The 22,355-nt window shown below is 37.0% G+C and overlaps 1 long non-coding RNA gene across 1 annotated transcript; it reads right to left on the bottom strand.

Annotated features, from left to right (window-relative positions):
- Window positions 1-1,237: 1,237 nt before the first annotated feature.
- On the bottom strand, window positions 1,238-22,323 carry LOC131200673 (uncharacterized). Its single transcript, XR_009155680.1, has 2 exons — window positions 22,150-22,323; window positions 1,238-3,067 (listed from the first exon to the last, which is right to left on the bottom strand). It is a non-coding gene; the product is annotated as an uncharacterized LOC131200673 (long non-coding RNA).
- Between the last annotated feature and the right edge of the window lie 32 nt (window positions 22,324-22,355).

Here is a 22,355-nt window from a genome sequence, read left to right on the forward strand (position 1 = left end):
GCATCGTTTATAAAGAACTTTTCGCTAGCTGTTTTAATTAGAAGCTTATCACTTTCCTGGAATGGATTTATAAAGAACAAAAAGTTCTACATCTTGCTTTGTGCAGGCCTTCTAAGACTCCATAGAAACATCTCAGAAAAGCACAATCTAACATAGCTTCCTATAATTTCTCTTAAGCTTGCTTGTTTGCCATCTTTTGCATTTAATTGGTTGTTAATAACAAAGCAGTGGTGTGTAATGAACCAAATGTTATTGTAGATGGACAAGAGCAAACTGAGCAAATTCCCAGTTTTGATTACTCAAGAGTCTGGTTTTTGCCTGCTTTTTTTTGTCATTTTGCATCATTATTAAACTAATTCTGAACAGAAAGGGTATAAAAATATTGCAATAAATTTGAATCATCATTAAATTAACTCTAAATAGAAAAAGATATAAAAATATTGCAACAAATTTAATGATTAGTATTATTAATGGTGGCATTCATAAGTATTCATAAGAATGGATAAGTATTCAAAGAACATAGAATAATGATAGCATTTTGAGAGTAGGATGAGAATTTGCTATTTGATTTTTCCTCCCATGGAAAATGATTTTTTAAAAAATGTTTTCAAATCCATATTTAAGACAATTTAATTAAGGAAAGGAGAACATACCTAACATGCGTTAGTTACCAAGTCTGGTTGGGCAAGGACAGGTTTTCTCATAAGAGGTTTATCCAAAATAGATTTTTGGATGCTACTCTGCTCATAGGTATAAGGCTGGAAGCAGGAACAATGAGCTTTCAAGAAACTTTAGGGATAACCAGTTGATTTAGTTTGCACATGAGCAGAATATGGTTCCCTACATTTCAAGCTGGGCATGTTTTTAATGTACCATCTCGTAGCCCAGCTATTCGCAATGAAATGTATAACTCACACCAGATGATGAATATCTGACCTTTGAATATCTCTGGATTGTCATCATATTTATCAGGCAGGAAGCAGGAAGAACAGAAGCAGTGTTAGTGACAGCAAGGTGACAGGTTAATTTGTTCCAGTTGTATCATTGATTTGTTTCAGTTGAGTCAAACAGATAATCTGTACATCCATCTAGTTCTGCTGCAGGTTCACTAGATTCTTACACCAGAGGAAGGCATTGGAAACTTATTTAGCAATCAATCATGTTTTTCAGAAAATATGATTAAAAACAATCAATCCAGACTTCTCACTTCAATGCTTTGAAGAAATAAAACTTCAGATAACGTAAGAATTGGCAATTTATTCCAATTATATTCTCTCACACTCATGGATATACTGTAGCTGTGTTGCGTTATGCTAGGGAACTGATATATCTTTTATGAGTTTAACATTCATAAGTAGGTCATCACAGCTTATAAATTTGCTGAAAAAAGACCATCAGAAAATTGGTTATCTGTTTAATATAATTTTATATAAATTGTATCCTAAGATTCCAAAGTTATATCAAGCCATGATCAATAGAAGGAAACATCACATCAATTTGCACTGATTTGCTATTTCCAGATTGAAATACTGCTTCATTATTTTATTGATTAAATATATATCTACTTTGCTGCAATTTACACAATCTATCAAAAATAAAAATTTATCCAATTGTAACAATAATAGAGTAGGAACATTTTCAAAAGAATCAAAAACAAAAACAAATAAACACTACATAACAAGAAAGGTAAGTATAATTTCAGTGAAAAATAAGGAAAAAGAACAAGATGACATCAGTTAGAAACATAAGAAAAGCCCTCCAAGATAATTCACTTTTTAACATATATCTAAAAAACAGAAGGAGAGGGGTTAGCGCTACCTAAATTGGGAAGTAGTTATAATTCCTCTGAACCTTTCAGTAATATGATACTATAAGTATTTTTTTCCCTAAAAGTATCCTAGCTAAGTCAAATCAACCCCATTGGAGAAAAGTAATCCTGTAAATATCCTGGGAAAATGGTAAAAAATACTAAGGTGTTGGGATTTCTATACAATAATCTAGATTCTGATCATGATATGGAGAAACCTTTACCTTTAATCCCAAATACTGTTCCTATATACAATGAATTATGATCCATATTATGACTTGTTTGAGTGTGCTAATGTTATTACTACCAGCCAGCTGGGGATCATGAAATCTGGAAAATGTTTCTGATTTGGGAGTTTGCTTAAAATGTCTTTTCAAAAGCTGGGCTGTCTGATTACCTTGTCCTGTAAAGTTTATGAGTATATACTAAATCCATGTGATAGTATGTATCATTGAAGGTAATTTGCACCAACATAGCTTAGTTGCTTTAAGATTCATTGTAAAAAAAAATTGCACACAGGGAGGGCAGTGTGTCCTGCTATAACCATGATGCTTTGTAATAGAGAGATAAGAGAAGTTGCAAAATTGCAACACATGGTGATAACACAAGTATTTGTGGGGCGGGAGGAATCAGTTGTTTGCTTTGGTAACTCTGCTATATTTCCTAGTTGTATCTTGACAAGTCAATGGCCATACTGGGTGTTTTACAATCGGCACTGAACAGGATATAATCACATTTTTATTATATTTCTATGGAAATTTCCAGAGCTTGCTCATCTCTAAGAAATATTGTTGGAAATACTGACTGGAAAAATGCACTTAGGATATTTATAGCCAGTACCCAGCCCATAGGCAGTGAGTGTGAATTTAAAATATGCATTCTCTTGGACAGATAAACACTCTTCTTAGATAAGAGGCAGCTCTAACAATAGAACTAATGTGCCATGTGGAATAAGTCTCCATGTACCCAACAAAGAACAAAAGCCTTAGTCATTCCTCTGAAAAAAATGTGGCTTAAGAAGGAATGATTGATTATTGATTATATACCATCAAGTCATTGTCAAATCATAACAATAATATAAATGGATTTTCTCCATGATGATCCATCCTTAATCTGTTATTTCAAATCTTCCAGGTGTGCACTTATCCCCAGTGTAGCTGAATCTATCCACTTTGCTGCTGTTCTGGTCCTCTTTTTCTCTTTCATTTCAGCTTTTCCAGCTTTAGACCTTTCTCAAGAGAGCTGGCTCTTCATATAATTCTGAAAGAGAATAATTTGAGTTTAGTCAGTTGTGCCTCAAGTGGGTTTTCTTGAGGGTTAATTTGTTCAATAATGCATTTCTTTGGTATTCTCAGGAGTCTTCTCCAACACAAAAGTTCAACAGTGTCAATACACTTCCTATTCTACTTAGTATAAAATTCGTACAGTCAGGATAATATTAGTCTTAAAGTAAAAGAATTTCAGAATAATAGTCCCATATAAAATGAATGAAGCAAGCAATGAACCAGAAGACTAGTCACACTACAGAAATGTGCCTGAGAAAAGTGAAACAAGTCATTCATGTGAAGACTTGGAAAAAGATGTGAAAAGGGAGAGATACTTCCTTCCTAAAGGTAAAGATAAAGGTTCCCCTCGCACATATGTGCTAGTCGTTCCCGACTCTAGGGGGTGGTGTTCATCTTTGTTTCAAAGCCGAAGAGCCAGCGCTGTCCGAAGACATCTCTGTGATCATGTGGCTGGCATGACTAAATGCCAAAGGCACACGGAATGCTGTTACCTTCCCACCAAAGGTGATCCCTATTTTTTCTACTTGCATTTTTTATGTGCTTTCAAATTTATAGGTTGGCAGAAGATGGGACAAGTAATGGGAGATCACCCCATTATGCGGCACTAGGGATTTGAACTGCTGAACTGCCCACCTTTTGCTCGACAAGTTCAGCCACTGAGCCACCATGACCCTGTCACTTCCTTCCTACTACATTATATTCCATAATGACTTGCATGTGCACAAGTACAGTATTCTTGCTGCCTGATCTACTCCCTGTGTTTTAGAAAAGCTAACCTTGACAGATTGTGTAGTAATCTATCTTTGCTACACAGTTTGCTACATTTTTATAAAAGAATGCCATTTAGGATTTCTAGTGCTCCCAAGATGTTCCAAAGGAGTATGTATGCAGCTGGTGAGAATTTGAATTTTCAGGGTTAACTTAAGATGAACTTCTCCAACGACTTCCCAAAGTTCTGCAAGTTTAAAAACAGCAGATAGAAAACTAAACACAAAAAAAGCCCCCTATTACTAAAAAAAAAAAAGTACATATATCAGTGTCATTGAATAAATTAACATGGAGCGAATCCTCATTGAAAGAAAGTTGAAGTATTTTAGGAATTAATACCCTCCACCCCCACCATCTGTTGTTGATTTAAAGAAATTCAAAGCGATGGTGCAATGCTTTGGAATATCTTGTAGGACATCCTGCACCCTTTAAATGAACTGCTTAGAGAAACAAGAACTATTTGGCAATGGGGGGGAAAAAGGACGCTTTCATGGAATAGAATAATTCTTAATGAAAATTCTGATATTGACATTTTAATGAGTGTGGTATTATCAGTCCTGACAGAAACACCTATAAAGGAGTTAAAATACATTCATATTCAGAAAAGATTTCCAAAGCTAATAGAACATTTATAAATTCCCAAAACCACATGTTCAAATTGGATGGTGTAGCAATATGAACAATTTTCGGTTATTGCACCTGAGATGCTACCAAAAATACTGGCCATGATTGAGTCAAAGGCTCGTTTTTGCTTAGATAAATTTATTAGATTTTTATGATATATTTAAAATAAAAAATAAACATGAAATATATTTACAAATATATAAATATTTATTATTAAGTTTATTATTATTGTTTATTAAATTTAGTGGGCCCTTAACTCCAGTGGACTCTGGAAAGTGTATAAAACTGAAAGAGCAGGAGAACAGCTAAGCACATTAAATCAAACACACAGCCCAGAATAAATATCCAGGTGCTATTAAGAAAATGAATATGTTTTAACATTTTCTTCATGTCCTGTGCTAAGCATATTGGACTACAAGCTTTCTCCACAGTTCTTGATCCGCAGCTTAACACCGCTTAAAATATATTTCTAATTTTTACAGCTTATCACTCAGAGGAGATATAGTAAAGTGTGATTCTGATATATGAATAGAAAAGGAGCAAACTGGTGAATTTCCTCCACCTGGTCTTGTGGATCAGGGATGGTTGGGGGGAGCAGATGGATTTACACAAGTGCCTGGCAAGCATGCATGCAGCTTCATCTGCACAAGTGGTATGCACACATGCATGCCATTCACTCAAATGGAGCTCATCTGCACATGCTTACCCGCTGCTGATGCATGTGGGGATGTGCATGCGTGTGCGCTCACCACCATTTCTGCAGCCCAGTTGCAAATACCTCACGGCCCACTAGTGGGCCATGACCCAGAGGTTGGGAACCCCTGTTTCAAGGCATATCATAATCATTTTATCAAAATTTCGAAGAACATGGTCCATGCCCATTGCCACGTATAGCACATTTGCTGTCACATATTTCAAGCAGTATTTGGTTGCCCTGCAAGTGAACTATGACCTGTTTGATATCTGTGGCAGATTTGCTCTAATCTGATAGTTCTTTTATGACTTTAACCAACACATATCATTGCCAGCCACCTTTGAATTTAAAACTTCGAATTGATGATAACTAAGTGTAATAGCAATTATCTACAAATAGAAAACAATATATTTAGATGCAAGAACTAATACAGTAATGTAATATATTTATGTCCATATGCTTTATTTAGTTTTTAAAAAATCTTCTCAACTCTTAGTTTGGGAATTTAATTTGGAATTACTGGTTAAGCAATGTAATCTTCATCAGTTACTATTTTGTATATTTTTACATTTTCATGAAATTTATATTTATTTATTTATTTATTTATTTATTTATTTGTCGTAACAATATATACAAGCATTGCATAAAGGGTTATATAATATATGAACGTATATATGAGGAGAAACGAGGTACTATAAACATATATATACATAGGGGAAGAAACAATAGGGCAGGAACGGTAGGCACGTTTGTGCTCTTATGCACGCCCCTTAGAGTCCTCTTAGGAAAGTGGTGAGGTCAACCGTGGACAGTTTTTGAGTAAAGCCTTTGGGGTTATGAGAAGAAACCACATATATGATTCTATTTTATAGAATACAACCCAAATGCTTATAATTTTTATAATTTTTTATGAATCAATATAAACCATCAAGATGACCGTTGATTATTGAACAATGTATATATTCTAATCTGATACTTCTATTATTCTTTATATTTATCCAGCTCCCCTTTCACGTCCTTTTGTTATTGACAAGTGTACATACAGAAACTCTATCTTGGCAAAAATAGGGAAATAAATAACTCAGCATGATTAAGAAACAGATGGCCTGTTTCAAATTCTTGATTTAAAAAGAAAACTAAAGATAAAGAACAACTTGACTAATAGAGATTTAATTAAATATGACTACTGCTTATTTAGAAAAATTACTCATGGACAGGGAGATCTGGATTAAAGAACTGGTAGATGGAAAAGAAAGGACCTATAATGCATTTTCTCGCCGCCATTTCTCTGTTTCCATTCTTCCCTCCAACTCCATTGTGCTATATCAGTGTGAATCTTGAATTGAGCAAGAAATAACAGCTGAGGGAGATGTAATAGAAAAATGACCAGCAGGGAAAAGCATTAAGAGCACACACTGTTCTCCCCTTCCTTGGCGACATCTTGGCTCTAAATTACTCCTCTTGAAACAGAAGCAATGCCAAGAATTCTGTTACATATTTTATTGGATAACATTCAGTTTAAATTCTCACAGCACAGAAAAGATATATGTATAATGTCATACACATATTTAAAGGTACTTTGAAATGAGCTTTAAAATAATCTTTTTAAAAATATGGTAATTTCAGTTATCTTGAAAGTCCTTATTATAACAGCTTTGGAAGAAATAGTCAAAAATGTATCTAAAGTAATGAAAAAAATTCTTCAGTTCGCTCCTGCATTATGCAAATTTCACTTTGTGGGAGAGTGAATTCTATTTTTGCAGTTTACTTATTTTTTTTACATTATCCCATAGTGTGAATTTTTTATAAATAAAGCATTATTGTTATTAGGGGCGATTTATCCTGTTAGTTTGCACTCAGATGGAGATAATACAATAAACATTGGAATGATTAACCCATGGAGCTACTTGCATCTCTAAGTGATTTATTTCCATATTTACCTCCCTCATTCACAACAGCTTCAAAATGGCTTGTATAAGATGCAGAAGTATAAAAAAGATTTTAAAAAATAGAACTCAAACAAAAACATGAATTAAAAATAAAATAGCAGATCAAACAGCTGAAAGAGATTTTTCATAATGAAGTCTAAGAAGATGACACACACACCCTAGGCTAAAAGTAAAGTCACCATATATGGAAGCTACCAGAGAAATATAATATCTCTGATAGCCATCCATCTACTCTCCAATTTAAAAAGTGTAAGGAGAAGTATGTCTGAACATCTTAAACTTGCACCTTATAAATGCATGATTCATATGCCTAATTAAGGCAGGCACAGCAAAGATCCTCTGGAAAAAAGTATGTCTATTATTTTAAAATAGTTTGCTTTTGACAAAGTGTTCTCTATAGCCTTTTCAGGCATCAGATATCCTTATACAAACTTCTGCAATAATATGCCTTCTCTCAAAACTAAAAATATCTGAAATCTACTGAAATCACCACATCTTATGAAATTTCAAAGATTTTAGCCCTAAAATATTATGAAGTCTCATGTGAAAAAGCCCAAATCTTGCAAGATTTCATAAGATGTGGTGATTTCAGTAGATTTCAGATGACTGAATCAATGCAACTATCAGAGACTGAATCAGTGAATATCTCTATGCATCTTTGTGTTTGTATATACACTGCACACTTACCCAAGAGAAAACCCACTGAACATTTGAGAAGAACCTTGCTGAATCTGACCTAAGCTTTTCTAGGCAGCCCTCCATCTCACATGGTAGACCACTAGATGCTTCTAGGAAGCTCATAAGTAGCAGATCAGGGCATATGCCAATGTACCACTGAATATGAAGAAACCCACTATTGCAAATTACAGATCCCAAAGTTAAAGTGAGGAAATACAGGAAAAAATACATAAAAAAACAACTGTCCATCAAAGAGAAGTCTCATTTCTTATGATCTAAAATGTTGGGAATAAAAAGTTAACTGTACATTGCCCCTTATCAGTTTGATAAGAGGACATTAATAGTCACTGAAAGAAAAACATTCACTTTGAGAAATCTATGTATATGATTATCAATGTTTCAATAAGTAATTTGGCAAAAAGGGCAGATTAGAGAGAGAATGATAGTCACTCCAGTTTCTCAACAGACTTAGTATTAGTTTAGCTCAGTCTTATTTACAAATAATGGATGCCCTGTTTAATTCAGCTTCAACACAAAAATAACCGAGTGAACCAGACCAACCACAGTGAGGTGCAAGGAAACAATTACAGCAATTATTCCTATCTTCAGGATGTGATAAAATAAAGGTTGAAGAAATCGTCATCAACTCTGCATAGTACCAATACTGGGAAAAATACTTTAAATATCAGAAAAACACTCCAGAATAAAATATAAGAGAATATATTAATTAATTGAAAACAATGCAAGTGTACTTCAGATGTGTGTGTGTGTGTATGTATCAGAAGTATTCCTGCTGAAGCTGAGCACATCCAATTGACTGTAGTGGGAGAATTAAACCAATGTCTAGTTCAGGGGTAGTCGACCTTTTTATATCTACCTTCTACTTTTGTATCTCTGTTAGTAGTAAAGTTTTTTAACCACCCACGGGTTCCACAGTAAGGGTGATTTATAAAATAGGTTTGGGGGCGGGGGTGCCGGCTACCAGCTCTGCTTGTCTGTTACAGCTGGGTGGTGTGGGGGGAGATGTGAGAGCTATACTGGGATGAGGCTCTTTTGTTTGCGGTCGCACTATAGCGCCATTTAGTTTCACTTATGTAACGTGAACTAAACTTATGAGCAGGCGATACAAATAGTATATTTTCAGAAATTTAAATTGTCATGGAGAATTTTATGAAAACCTAATGAAAATGTTTTTAAATAATGCTGTGAAATTTTTTTAAAAAGTCAATTAATTAAAAAAAAGGAAAGTGCTTCAGTATCAGACAAAACCCCTATCACCCACCATGAAAGCTGGAACGCCCACTAGTGGGCGGTAGGGACCAGGTTGACTACCACTGGTCTAGTTAATTCTTATTCAAATAAATGGAATGTGTAAATTCTTAACATTATTTGCAATGTGCCCTTCATATTTGTAATATATATTTGATGAAAAATTTGGTCTTATGGTTCTTAACAAAGAGGAATACCTGTATGAGAAAGCTGCTTAGCTTTCTTTATGCCAAGTTACCAAGGCATCTAAGAACAGTAACAGAACATGTGGTTTATATTAAAGAGAGGCCAGATTTGGGAATAAGGATTTCTTCCAGTGCTGACCTCAGAGTCTGATCACAGTGGACTAAATAGGCAAATAGTGTTTCTTGGTACAGAACAGCTTCCTATATTCTTAAAATAAATGCAAAAGAATTATGATTTCAGAGGGTCTGCCTTTTAACTCACCCGTTCTTAGTTCTAATAAAATGCATAGGGATCCTGTCTCATTGTGTGCATACAACAATCCATACATTCATAACATTCTGGAACAACTCAGTGAAAAACAGATATGCAACGTCTTTAAAAACATATCCTGATAATTCTGTCTGTCATCTGCACCTCTATAACAGTCTGGTTTGGTTCTGCAACCCAACAAGACAGACACAGACTTCAGAGGATAATTAGAACTGCAGAAAAAACAATTGGTACCAACCTGCCTTTCATTGAGGACATGTATACTGCACGAGTCAAAAAGAGGGCTGTGAAAATATTTACAGATGCTACACATCCTGGACATAAACTGTTTCAACTCCTACCCTCAAAACAACGCTATAGAGCACTGCACACCAGAACAACTAGACACAAGGACAGCTTTTTCCTGAATGCCATCACTCTGCTAAACAAATAATTTCCTCAACACTCTCATACAATTTATTAAGTCTGCACTACTATTAATCTTCTCATCATTCCCATCACCCATCTCCTTCCACTTATGACTGTATGACCGTAACTTTGTTGCTTGTATCCTTACGATTCATATTGATATTGATATTGATTGTTTCCTGATTGCTTATTGGTACCCTATGACTATCATTAAGTGCTGTACCTTAGAATTCTTAATGAACGTATCTTTTCTTTTATGTACACTGAGAGCATATGCGCCAAGGTAAATTCCTTGAATAGAATAGAATAGAATAGAATAGAATTTTATTGGCCAAGTGTGATTGGACACACAAGGAATTTGTCTTGGTGCATATGCTCTCAGTGTACATAAAAGAAAAGATACGTTCATCAAGGTACAACATTTACAACGCAATTGATGATCAATATATCAATATAAATCATAAGGATTGCCAGCAACAAGTTATAGTCATACAGTCATAAGTGGAAAGAGATTGGTGATGGGAACTATGAAACGATTAATAGTAGTGCAGATTCAGTAAATAGTCTGACAGTGTTGAGGGAATTATTTGTTTAGCAGAGTGATGGCCTTCGGGAAAAAACTGTTCTTGTGTCTAGTTGTTCTGGTGTGCAGTGCTCTATAGCGTCGTTTTGAGGGTAGGAGTTGAAACAGTTTATGTCCAGGATGCGAGGGATCTGCAAATATTTTCACGGCCCTCTTCTTGATTCGCAGTATACAGGTCCTCAATGGAAGGCAAGTTGGTAGCAATTATTTTTCTGCAGTTCTAATTATCCTCTGAAGTCTGTGTTTTTCTTGTTGGGTTGCAGAACCGAACCAGACAGTTATAGAGGTGCAAATGACAGACTCAATAATTCCTCTGTAGAATTGGATCAGCAGCTCCTTGGGCAGTTTGAGCTTACTGAGTTGGCGCAGAAAGAACATTCTTTGTTGTCCTTTTTAATGATGTTTTGATGTTAGCTGTCCATTTGAGATCTTGCGATATGATAGAACCCAGAAATTTGAAGGTTTCTACTGTTGATACTGTGTTGTCAAGTATTGTGAGAGGTGGAAGTATGGAAGGGTTTTCCTAAAGTCTACCACCATTTCTACGGTTTTGAGTGTGTTCAGTTCCAGATTGTTTTGGTTGCACCACAAGGCTAGTCGTTCGACCTCTCGTCTATATGCGGATTCGTCATTGTCTCGAATGAGACCAATCACTGTTGTGTCATCTGCGAACTTCAGTAGCTTAACAAATGGATCATTGGAGATGCAGTCATTGGTATACAGAGAGAAGAGAAGTGGGGAGAGCACACAGCCTTGGGGGCCCCTGTGCTAATTGTACAGGTATTTGATGTGATCTTGCTTAGCTTCACCTGCTGCTTCCTGTTTGTTAGGAAGCTTGTGATCCACTTACAAGTCTGTTCCGGTACCTGTAGCTGGTTTAGCTTAGTTAGAAGAATGTCTGGAATGATGGTATTGAATGCTGAACTAAAGTCTACAAAAGGACCCTTGCATAGGTCTTTGGAGACTCAAGATGTTGTAGGATGTAGTGCAGAGCCATATTAACAGCATCATCTGTTGATCTATTTGCTCGGTATGCAAATTGCAAGGGGTCTAAGAGCGGATTCGTGATGGTTTTCAGGTAGGAAAGCACTAGCCTTTCAAAGGTTTTCATGACTACAGATGTTAGAGCAACTGGTCTGTAGTCATTCAGTTCCTTGATGGTGGGCTTCTTGGCACTGGGATGATGGTAGGCGTTTGAAGCAAGAAGGAACATAGCACATCTCTAGTGATTTATTGAAAATATGGGTGAAGATGGGGGCCAATTGGTCAGCACAGACTTTTAAGCAAGAAGGAGTTATCTTGTCTGGGCCTGGAGCTTTTCCTGGCTTTTGTCTGTGAAATAGGTCCTGCACTTCCTTTTCTGTGATCACTAGGGGTTGTGAACCCAATGAAATGGGGTCAGTTGTAGGAGGCTTGGCTGTTGTTGGTGTGTCTGAGATGGGGGTTGTGGAGATAGGTGGCTGTAGTTTCCTTTCAAACCTGCAGTAAAACTCATTCAGGTCATCTGCCAGTTGTTGATTACCTTCAGCCTGGGAAGGAGGTTTGCCATAGCCGGTGATATTTTTAAGAGTTTTCCACATGTTTGCTGGTTCATTTGCTGAAAATTGATTCTTTAGCTTTTCAGAGTAGCTTCTTTTTGCTGCTCTTATCTCCCTTGTTAGTGCATTTCTGGCCTGATTGTACAGCATTTTATCACCTTTTCTGTAGGCTTCCTCTTCGGAATGTCGTAGCTGCTTAAGTTTAGGTGTAAACCAAGGTTTGTGTGTCCAATCACACTTGGCCAATAAAAATTCTATTCTATTCTATTCTATTCTATTCTATTCTATTCTATTCTATTCTATTCTATTCTATTCTATTCTTAAGGTCAATATTATTCATATGTGCATAGCTGAATTACAAATTAGTCAGCTACATTTTAATTTAGTGTTAGATACTAACAGTGAAGCAATAGGCTTCACTCAGGTCTGCTGAATGAGCAGGAAAAATATTTAAACCTGATTGGTTGAGATGACAGCTCCCCATATAAGGGCTACCTGTCAGGCAGGGTTTTGCTGGATGTTACAGATCTACAATAAAGAACAGTTGTATGAGCCTGGCTTCCCGTCTCTTCATTCTCCCTATCTAACATCTAGGATGCTATATTAACCCATATAATTTGGGGAGTTTAGGATCAATGAACTGCTTTCATTCCATGAATTATGGTTAAATTAATATGAATAAACATTCATATGAACATAATTTCTCGGATTTACATAGAAGAACACTGTGAAAAAAGTGTCTATGACTTTAGATTTATCTGTGATTATTATTAAAGAAAAGGAAAGCATTATAATCCAATGTTAGAAACAAACATGGCATATGATGGTTGTATATCATTACTATGCTATATAATAATACTATCATATAGTATTTTCATTTCATAGATAAAAAATTAAGGCTGAATGAAAGTCAGTGAATCTGGATATGATTTAAAATTGAGCACTCTAATCTGTAGATCAAACCTGTGGATATTGTGTTTACCACACAGATAGTGTTGCCTGGTTCCTTTAAAATGTTTAAAAAGCAGTTGGAGATGGATAAATCCAGACTTAAGCTGTAGTAAGAATATTTACGGTCATGTTACACTTTGACTATGGAGCATAAAAGGGATGGAGCAACATTAGAAAAAACATTATCACTTACTTTTCTCCTTACCACAATTATTATTATCTTTTTAAATGTTTCTTAAAATTTAGAAGCAATAGGGACCGCCTACTGCCTCCAATAGCCTCCCATCGACCAGTGTGCTCCCACAGAGAGGGCCTCCTCAGGGTGCCGTCAGCCAAACAATGTCAACTGGCGGCCCCCAGGGGAAGAGCCTTCTCTGTGGGGGCACCTACCCTGTGGAATGAATTGGGACTACGCCTACTCCCCGACCTCCAGACCTTTAAGAGCGAGCTCAAGACCTTCCTGTTTCACGGAGCAGGGCTGGCCTAAGGGCAATTTTAATGGGTGGTTTTATTGATGGTTTTGGTTTTATAGTTTATTTGTTATTTTAATATTTTGGCCTATGGAATCAGATTTTTAAATTGATATATCGTGTTTTAATTTTTGTATATGTCTTTTTAACTTGGCTGTAAACAGCCCTGAGTCTTCGGAGAAGGGCGGTATAGAAATACAAATAATAAATAAATAAATAAATAAATAAATAAATAAATAAATAAATAAATAAATAAATAAATAAATAGAAGGAAACATGCAGAAACATCACTGCTTAGCTATGATACCCAGTGTACTAATATTTCAGGTTTCTGTTTATAAAAATATTTTTCTTATACCAAATGAGGTTTTTCATTCTTTTTTAAAAAATAGGGGATGGATGAGAATCCAAATCATTGTTTTAAAAAATAAGTAACACTTTACTTCCAAGAGTTTGGGACAATATTCTTTTCTTCAGAATACTAATACCTAATATGGTTTGATTTTTGCCCATATAAAGTTAATCTTTAAGCATACACAGAATTTATGGCATAGCCAAGATTTTTCCATAGTTACACGGATTTCACTAAGGACACAGGTGCTCTGTAGAGAAAATTCATGAAAGAAACAACTGTTAGTCACAAACCACACATGGTCACACTTTTTGTGAGTGAATATTAACCATTTTTTGCTTTAAGGTAATCTATAAATTTCAAAAATCCAACAAATTATGTCTTAAATCTTTCCCAAATTCTATTTTAATATTTTAAAAATCTACACCATCATTTACAGAGCATCTGTAATTTCTTACTATATATTTGACTTGAAGAATGTCTGGATATTCCCATGATTTACAGAAATTATCCAGAGGGATTTTCTTGTTCAGTAGAGACTCTTTATTTTCATTATCTAACATTATATGGTAACTTTCAGTACTTTTACCTTAACACGTGTTCTATCAAGAAAATCTGAATTATTCCTCCTCAAAACTGAAAATACGTCGAATTCAGTCCAGATCATATTTTGAATTTATATTCTTGTCTGCTTTCTTGAAATATGGAGGTGACTGATAGCTATCATGCCAAAATCATTATCTTTACGGTAGGCATAGAACAATATCATATTTAACCAAAGGAATTCAGTGCTACCAAGAAATAATAAGAGAAAAATATAAGCTCAGGAAAATTCCTGTCCCATCCTGTCAACTTCATCTGAAATCAGTCCTCTAATTCTTCACTCCATTAGATGTTCCATTTGACAACCTACTAAATGTGTAATCATGTAAACATGTGTTTTTATATAAAATTAATTAATACTCCATCTGCATGAGATAACACTTTTCTCATACACAACTCATTCTTATGTACATATACGTACAAACACACCACCTCCCTCCTTCAGCAAAGGAGATGAAGGAAAGGGAAAGGGTGGATAGAGGAGAAAGAAAAGAGAAGCAATACTGGATGGAAATGAGGCATGAAAATAGCAAAGCAGATTTGAAATAAAACAAAACAGAGGAGAGTCTAGTTTATATGTTATACAAAAGATCAGCTTTAGGAGGTAAGTTGCTAACACCAAGCAACTGCTAATCTTTCAACGTATCCATGCTTTTTAGCAGCAATGATTCCAGCCATTTGAACTGCCACACATTTCCTTGTTTTTATCAGCTCTTTTCTTCTAGTCATTGGATATTCGACTTCCTATTTATTCATTCATTCATTTATTCATTCAATTTATGTAGCCCTTCTATTCCCGTTACTGATAATTATTGCTTCTTATCAGATAAAAGAAACACTAAATAAAAACATTGCACAAAATGTATCCAGGGATTAACTGGGTATGCAAAATGATCTAGCGCTATTCAAAATTACAGAGAAATTCATTATTGAAAACCTAGAACAAGATGACAAACATGGAAGGAGACAGATACTGAGGAGTGAAGGATCTAGAAGACCATCAACAGAACTGGGAAGCAGAAAGATCTGATTCAGAAGACCATAGTTCATTCAAAGAGCTTCCTTCCACTGCTCTTTAATTCAATAAACAGAAATTCAATAGAACTTCCCAATTAATTGTGCCTTGTATTGTTTGGGTTTGAATTGTCTGCCTGAGGCATTAAATTGTCTTACCCAAAAACCATTTTTCCATTGCACTGGAAACCAGATCAGTATAAACCCAACTATTCACCTCTATTTCAAACAGCTGTTAAAATTGATAACAATATGCTATAGATCCAGTGGTAGTAATTGAATTGAAATTAACAGCTACAGCTAATCCCAAAGATGCTTTTTCAAAAGGCTACTGGACTCTCTTTGTTTTTCCCTGGAGACCTTTCACTTCTCATCCAAGAAGTTTCTTCAGTTCTGGAGACATTCTGGAGAACTGCAGAAGATTTTTGGATGGGAATTGAAACATCTTCAAGGAAAAACAAAGACAACCATAACCTGCATGATTCAGAATCTCCATAGACATTCAGCTACAATTAGGAATAGATAAACCATCTGACAAACTCTCCCACAGCTTAATGACAGGCAAAAATTCCAGATATGAGGATTTTGATACATCTTCCTTTTTCCTCTTCTCTTACATGCACCCAACGTGACTTTAATCAGAAAATGCTGATCATGCACAGCCAATAAACAAAAAGAATGTTGGTGCATTCCTTTTTTCATACCAGTGATATTGCTAACAAGAAATTCAACCACATCTGCAGCTTTGAATAAACATTTTCACTTTTAATAAATATAAAATTACTATTGTATGGAGCTAGTTAAATTGTTACAAAGATGAACCTTAGAGTATATTTTAAAGAAGAGGACGGTCTTTTTATATAATTCTAATCTAATTAGTATCTTTTTGTATAATGCTAGTCAAAATAAGATGGTTTTTTCTCACGTTGGAATACTACATCAGCCTATAGTGCACAAACCAGACAATTCTGCTTTCTGGAATTCATCTTTTGAAATGATGACCTTAATTTAGCCCAGTTTTCTAGAGCATCATTATATTAGCTTTAAAGAATAGAGTAATGGTGCTTTAAATTGGTAGGTAGAATCTGAACAAAATTAGGCCAACAATACCTACAGTTATGACTTGAATAGTGTGTGTACACTGTTGAGGTGAACAAAAAATGTCCTCTCCTAATGCTCTTTGGAAGTCATTCTGAATGCCTTTGAATTTCTGAGTTGATAAACAGATGTGCAAGCACACAACTGCCAGACTGTTCTCCATTGAATATACATGAACAGCTGCTGAGAAACATATGTCACTCCTTTTTCAAAATTAAGAGGAAGCTGAAAAGGTGCACTTGCAAGTGCATAATAGTAGCCATCTATCATCTCCACAACCACCACCATCATCATCATAATTATTAAGTTTAGAAATAACTTAAGTGTTCATTAAAGAAACTTTATCCAATATAGCCTCGAATGGGGACCAATCAGATGTCTTTTAAGTATCTCTCTACCATAGAGCTTCCCCTTGTGGATTGAATGCAATATCATAACCCAAATAGAAAAGAACAGTGGTTTGCATGCCAAAGCTTATATCTACATTTTGGCATCATTACAATTAGGATCATCTATGATTAGAAACACCAATGATACTGAGACAAGATCTGAATATTTTTTTTTTCTAAATCAAGAACTAAATAAATCTATCCATTTAGGGATTTTTTCCCTTTTTTAATTATATGATCTGTTCCAGAGACAACATCTGTATTATATTGACTGAAGGTTTACAAATAGCTTTCACATTACTGAGTTTTCAAGTACTTGTCACCAAGCAAAATTTTAAAAATGTAATAGATGAAGAAGTGGAAGAGACAAGACTGATGTTTGAGCCATGTCATAGTATGTTAAGATTTTAATATTCCAGTAGTATTCTCAATATAGACTCTGGGATTTCCCATAAGATTCATACTGCTGTTATTATAATGCAATTCTGTATTTTCCTACAGTATTTTCTCTTTGTATTTCATTTACACATTATAGTAGAAATAAGTAAAGGTAAAGGTTCCCTGTGCTAGTCGTTGCCAACTCTAGGGGGCGATGCTCATCTCAGTTTCAAAGCCGAAGAGCCAGCGCTATCCATAGATGTCTCCATGGTCATGTGGCCGGCATGACTCAATGCAAGGCACACGGAACGCTGTTATCTTCCCACCAAAGGTGGTCCCTATTTTTTCTACTTGCATTTTTACATGCTTTCGAAACTGCTAGGTTGGCAGAAGCTGGGACAAGTAACAGGAGCTCATCCCGCTACATGGCAGCACTAGGGATTCGAACTGCTGAGCTGCCAACCTTTTGATAGACAAGCTCAACGTCCTAGCCCCTGAGCCACCGCGTCCCTATAGTAGAAATAGAGTCTCCTTTTATAACTGAGCCCAAAATTTCTTTCGCTAAGTGAAACATTTAAGTGAATATTTCTCCATCTTACTACCTTTCTCACCACAGTTGTTAAACAAATCATTCCAGTTGTTAAGTTAATAACATGGTTGTTACATGAATCTGGTTTCCCCATTAACTTTGCTTATAATACATGACCTTGGAGATGCTACAACAGTCATAAGTGTGAAAAATTGTCATACTGTAAGTCACTTTTTTCAGAACTATTGTAACTTTAAATGGTCACTAAATGAACTGTTGTAAGTGGAGAACTATCTATATTTGAATTTTGACCATATTTTACAATAACTGTAATTTATTGAAATTATATTTCTTTTGGTGTTCAGCTTGAACTTTGACAATTGCATTAAATGAACAATAAAGAAATATATCTCAATGTATGTTTTTTCCTTCACAAAGTTCAGTTCAATACGGTGCTGCAGTTTAAGAATTGGAGTTCAGAGGATGGAAGTTATACAGATGTATTGTTTTAATTCATAATTCTTATATATGTATGGTTATAATCAACATTACTAAATACACTTTTTTGGCAGATTACACCAATTTGCCAAAGGTATACGTATATTACATTTTGACCATTATTTTTACTATGTTTTCTCCTATGTACTTTTTTTCTTTCATTGGTAAATTACACCACGACATTTGAATAAATGAAAATTTCGAAGAACTATATTCTGCTTTGCATTCTCATTTGTAAAAATGCATTGTTGGAGTAGTTTTCAAAAGGATGGTTCAAGCTGGCTGGTTACAACCATTGGAAGGTAAAAATCTAGGACATCCCTGCTAGTCAGGCCACACATTAACCCCCTTTCCTACTGAGATATAAGTTGTTCTATTTGTCACCCAGGGCAGATCCACTTGTCAATCTCGTGCTGAGGAGTTTAACGGTTATCTATACGATAAAATCGTTCAGCTTCGGGACGGTCTGGACCAAAATTGCGGCGATTCAGACGGGGCGTCTGAGGGCGGTATTGGTGATATTGTCTGGGATGAGTTTGACCCTGTGGCTCCCGAGGACATGGACAGGCTGCTGGGTAGATTGAATGCCACCACGTGTTTACTGGACCCGTGCCCCTCCTGGTTGGTGCTGGCCACTCAGGAGGTGACACGAGGCTGGCTCCAGGCGATTACGAGCGCTTCCTTGTTGGAGGGAGTCTTTCCGGCCGCCTTGAAAGAGGCGGTGGTGAGGCCCCTCCTCAAGAAGCCTTCCCTGGACCCAGCTGTTTTAGGTAATTATCGTCCAGTCTCCAACCTTCGCTTCGTGGCGAAGGTTGTAGAGAGTATGGTGGCATATCAGTTTCCCCTGCACCTGGATGAAACTGTCTATCTAGACCCGTTCCAGTCCGGTTTCCGGCCCGGTTACAGCACTGAGACGGCTGCGCGGGTGATAGAGGGAGCCCCTCATGGCTCCTGTGTGACACCTATCCTGCAGACTGCACTGGCTACCTGTGGCCTTCCGGGTGCGCTTCAAGGTTTTGGTGACCATCTTCAAAGCACTCCATGGCATAGGGCCGGGCTACTTACGGGACCGCCTACTGCTACCGAATACCTCTCACCGACCCGTGCGCTCTCACAGAGAGGGACTCCTCAGGGTGCCGTCAGCGAGACAGTGTCGTCTGGCGACACCCAGGGGAAGGGCCTTCTCTGTGGGGGCTCCCGCCCTCTGGAACGAACTCCCCCCAGGACTTCGTCAACTTCCGGACCACCGAACCTTCCATCGCGAGCTTAAAACACATTTATTCATCTGCGCAGGACTGGATTAGTTTTTAAATTTGTTGGTTTTAATGGGTTTTTATCATTTATTCTAAATTTTTAATCTAGGCCAATTGAATAAGTCTTTTAATTGTATTTTAATAGTATTTATATTGTAATATTATTGTTTATTTTATCTGGCTGTGAACCGCCCTGAGTCCTTCGGGAGAAGGGCGGTATAAAAATTTAAATAATAAATAAATAAATAAATAAATAAATCTCTCATGCTTTCTTATTTCCACTGCTGCTGATAAATCATGTCAGACTCATCTTGCTGGCTCAACATCAAACTTTTACAGTGTGTTCACTCTTCTGTTATCTATTTCTATCATTTTTTTTATCTACCACATAATGTAAAGATTTTGATTGGTCCTCCTTCATTGGCAACCCTTCTCCCTGGGCAGTTTCAGCGTCACTGACTGCTGTATAAGCAGTGTACAATTAAAAAAAACACAACCATGGCAATCTCCCCATGGTCATGTGATCAAAATTCAGATGCTCGGCAACTAACTCATATTTCTGAGAGTTGCAGTGTCCCAGGGTCATGTGATTGTTGCAGCCTTTAAACAAGCAAAGTCAATGGGGAAGCCAGATTCACTTAACAACCGTGTCACTAACTTAACAACTACAATGATTCACTTAACCACTGGGCCAAGAAAGGTCATAAAATGGGGCAAAGCTCTCTTAACAAATGTTTCACTTAGCAACCAGAAATTTTGGACTCCTTTGTGAGGACTATCTGTACATTGTTGCTTCTCCATTTCTCTGATAATAGCCAACAGTCATCTATGAGGCTAGCATGTGCTGTTGAAATCAAGCAGTACTTTAAACTGCCCAGATTAAACCCCAAAATCTCCCAGCGTGCGTTAAAAACAAAACAAAAATCCAAGCCAAGGGTAGGGTAGGGCACAACAACAACTAGGTTGCCTGATGTTGACCCCAAGATAAGAGGGTTGAGAAAGGAGGAATTAAAGCAAACAGATGACAAAAGCTCCAAAGGTCCAAATATGGATAAGATGTAGGGTACCTGAGTCTTTTGGTGTTTCACGGAAGCAATGAATGGTTGGCTGTGTGTCATTTGCCCTTTTGCCAAAAAGAAAATAAAAATATAGAGAGAGATGTCCAAAACATGAACTTCTCTGGCATGAAGAGCTCCACTTGGCTATAAAGCCATGGGAACACCAAGGAGCAGAGAGAATAGCAAAGGACAAGAGTATACCATGGCAAGACCAAAGGGAGAGAAGAAAGAAATGCCCTTCCATCCTTCCAAAGTGGGTAAAATGAAGACCCAGATAGTTGGGGGCAATATGCTGATTCTGTAAACCGCACTAGTAAAGCACTGTGAAAAGTTATATAAGTCTAAGTGTTAAGTGCTACCTTCCCCACACCCATCAACACAGGGTTAATTGCCTCCATACAATGACTTGAAAAATGAAAAATTGAAATTGAAATTTAAAATGAAATGAAAAAATTAAAAAAAAAGTTCATTGCCTCCATACAGTGACTTGAAAAATGAAAAATTGAAATCGAAATTGAAAATGAAAATGAAATGAAAAAATCAAAAAAAGGTTCATTGCCTCCATACAGTGACTTGAAAAATGAAGGGCAGAAACACCACTTTGCTGTGGAGCACAAAAGCCTGTCCTATAAGATGATTCTGCCGCTGTGAGATACTTGCAGAAGTTTGTGAACACCCAGGCTCTTAAAATGAAGGATATGGTTTACTCTAGGCTCAAATCCAAAATCAAATCCCTGCAAAGTGCAAACCAGAACTAAACTGACCAATCAAAAGAAATGTCGCTTAAATTGTATATTTTGCCGCCCACTTGTCCGCTATTTGCATTTGATTTGAAGGTGATGTTGAGTGAGGGAAAGCAATCCGGTATCCCCCAAGACAGGTCTTTTGGATACAGTGTCACAAACCTTTTACACGGATTCCTGCCAACAGCAGTGAATGGGTTAATTGAAATCCCAGACATCTAGAAGGTACGGAGTCGAGGTTTGGGAACTATCAAGGAAAGTTTTGAACCCGGTATATATCCCCCATGTGGGAGGGATATCCCCTCCCACACAACACAGAGGCACATATTTGCATACAATGTGACAATTACGGAAATCGATCCGTGAAGGGCACTGTGTGTGAAATTTTCTGCAATTCACACACTCCCGGTGCAACGCCCAGTCCATACTGAGAGCTGTGCCTCAAGTAATTGCTCCCATGAGGACCCTATTGAGGCCCCCGAAAATGTGAACAAGCTGTTTGCTTTCTGGCGGGGAGAGCCTCTGAAAATGCGGGCAATTTATCAAAGAGGAAAGCGCTGCTTCCGTCGGATAAACGCAAAACAAAACCCCCACTGAAACTTTAGTTTCGCCACCGGTCGAAAGCACGTAAAACTTTGCAAAGGATTCTCTTCAAACCGAGGGAATCGTTCCCGACTTTTTTTATCTCCTTTTTCTACGTCCTCCTCAAGCTGCAGGGCGAGGGAAGCGGGAGGGAAGCGCGCTGATGGATACCTTGGCTTCTCAGGCGCTGAGAAGGCGAAGCTTGAGGCGCACGCGTGTCCTTCCACGCAGCGACTTCATTACGGGTGGACTCCGGCGGTGGGGAAGAGGATCGTGAAGGTTGGAAGGCAGAGGCTGAATCACGCGCTGGGAGGAGCGGCGGGGCGGGGGAAGAAAGCGAGGTGGCCAGAAGGGGGTCTCCTAGGAGGGAACGGGGC

The sequence above is a fragment of the Ahaetulla prasina genome, chromosome 6, assembly GCF_028640845.1.
Source record: "Ahaetulla prasina isolate Xishuangbanna chromosome 6, ASM2864084v1, whole genome shotgun sequence".
NCBI classification, from domain to species: Eukaryota; Metazoa; Chordata; class Lepidosauria; order Squamata; family Colubridae; genus Ahaetulla; species Ahaetulla prasina.